Source organism: Sinocyclocheilus rhinocerous, unplaced genomic scaffold (genome assembly GCF_001515625.1).
Source record: "Sinocyclocheilus rhinocerous isolate Xijiao unplaced genomic scaffold, SAMN03320098_v1.1 scaffold558, whole genome shotgun sequence".
In the NCBI taxonomy this organism is placed as follows: domain Eukaryota; kingdom Metazoa; phylum Chordata; class Actinopteri; order Cypriniformes; family Cyprinidae; genus Sinocyclocheilus; species Sinocyclocheilus rhinocerous.
Genome location: NW_015634502.1, coordinates 330069 through 332489, shown reverse-complemented (window position 1 = coordinate 332489; position 2421 = coordinate 330069). Strand labels below are relative to the sequence as shown.

Below are 2421 nucleotides of genomic sequence, written 5' to 3'. Positions count from 1 at the left end.
TTCATTTGTGAGTTTTTTCTTGTAATTGTAATTGTAAGACATACAGTAGTAGACATAGTATAAATTATTTTATTACCTAATAATTATGTCATAGGCTATAAAGTAGCACAACGTTTAATTAAATTACTTTTTATCATTTGTTTTCATATGTAAAAAAACAAAAACAAAACAACAACAATCTGTAAATAATATTTTGTCTCTAAATTTCTAGGTAACTTTAACATGTAAAATAGCATCAATTTTTCCTGTTAATATTGTGCTTACTTATCATAGTGAAACATTTGGGGGACAGAAAGACACAACATTTAACATACATTTTTTTTTTTAAGTAGCATGAATTGCCTTTCATCTTCCACAAGAAAACTTGTGCTCAACCTCTGCAGACTGACATGTTAGATGGTCTTTCGTCTCTAGTGTGTCCTTTGCCATTCACGGAAGAATAATATTGCTGCATGCCATCTGCATGTGATCTATGACCTTTGATACAATTTGAAGAATCTAACATTGCAGTTATTCCTTTGATGTGAGATTTTATCTGTCTTTTTTCAGATTGATATTTTTATCCTATAAAGATCCTTTCACTCTCGTTTTTAACCAGAACAGCACAGGAAGACAACGGCTGACTACAGAGGTGCAAGGTAAAGAACGCTGTTTCTTGGTGAATATTTACTTACAGTACTTGTTTCTGAAATATGCTTGATTTAATACTGCTTGTCATTGAATGATAACTTTGATGACAAAGTATTCCATGCAGGCCTTAGATGAGACAGCTATGGATTACGATATTTCCAAATTATCAAAAATTTGTATGGATACTCAAATCTGAATTCACATTACCTGCATGCACATGAGATGTATGTCGGGACTTAATAATATTTTAACCTTGTTGTAAAGCAAATGATTATGATACTATGTATGTCGCATATGAAATTGAGATTATTGAAATTATTTACTGTTTATCTTTACTGCATGTACGCCTATACTCAAACGTTGGAAATATGAAAGTGGGAGGATAAAAGAGATCAATTTATGGTCACTGTGAGTCATTTTGTTTGTTTTTTTCTCAAATCTTCGCGGATAACATCCTTATTTTACGAACAAAGTTTAGGTTTTTTTTTTACTTTCATGTGGTAGAGATGGAATGGAAAGTAGCTGACAAATATTGATGCCCATATGTAGTTTCACTTAGATTATTATGTCTTGTGAGGCAGGTAAAATGTATGCGAAAATAGGAAAAATGATCAAGCGAGATAGTGAGTAATATTCCATCGCTGAGTGGTGTGAACCTGAAAGCAAAATTACATATGGAGTGCCAGACACTCCTCACATTGCCTAGAAAAGCAAATGACTTGGAATATTAATGAAAGTATTGTAATTTTTCTTATTTTTATTCTTAATAGATTAAATGAAAAAACATTTTCACTGAATTTTCATGTTTTCATATATCCCTTATCCTGTTCCTGGGTTGCTTCTTTCGTGCATGTTTTTGCAAAATGCAAAGTGTGTGTCTGTGGTTTCCTGAGAGGTGGGAGAGGTTTGTGTCTTGTATGACAGATAGATGTCATGCATGTTTTGGGTATGCATTCAAGCAACTCACATGTTTAGGCTTTTTTGGAGACTTTAACATAAAATAGGAAAGTTAGAGATTAGAGATTGTCAGAAATAATAATGGTCTTGTGACTACTGTAAAATATGTATTCACACAGAGAATACCAGTCACTCACTTTGCTTTCCTCATTCACCCCCTTGGTGCTTACAGGAAAACTCCACCATTAGGGTCTGTGTTCCTAGAACTCACATTCCTTACATGCATGTCGAATTTCATGTAATTATACCAGCTCCATTCTTCTGTTCCCTCTTGGTTTTCTGTGAGATGCCAATAGTATTTCTTTTGCCTTCTCTATAGTATACTTTTTAGGTGTGGCCATGTTTGCATATATTTCCAACAAATGTAACTTATTTCTATCAGGTAAACACATTCCCGGGGGTTCATGAAGGTACCGAAGGGGTCTGTGTACTGATATATAAAACAGAACTTTTTTTTTAAATTCAGTAAATTTCAAGATGCAGGGTAAGATGGTCAACGATATCCCCCTTAAGAACAATCTGTATTTACCTTTAAACTGTAACATATTTAGATATAAGTTTAGCATGTGCAGGATGATGCCAGTGTGCTATTATGGGAAATAAATAGAAACATTTGCTAATTTAGTTGTTTTAGCACAAAATGTAAAATTATTTGAGGGGTAAGAAGGGGTATACATTTACAGAATGTATAAATGACTTCTGATATAATTTCTTATTAATATTTAAAGTGTCATTAATGTAAAATACTAAATTAAATATTCTATGTTGAATAACTGAATAACAGACAAAGCAGAATCCCAGTAAGAGAGATCCATCTGAAAGGTAAATGTATTA

General features: G+C 32.6%; 1 protein-coding gene across 1 annotated transcript in view; it reads left to right on the top strand.

The window, feature by feature from the left end:
• Window positions 1-494: 494 nt before the first annotated feature.
• Window positions 495-2421, top strand: part of LOC107745815 (forkhead box protein P2-like) — a 6437-nt gene continuing 4510 nt past the window's right edge. The window contains exon 1 of the mRNA XM_016559821.1: window positions 495-638. The gene's annotated coding sequence lies outside the window, so the exon portion shown is untranslated. The remainder of the gene's footprint in view (window positions 639-2421) is intronic.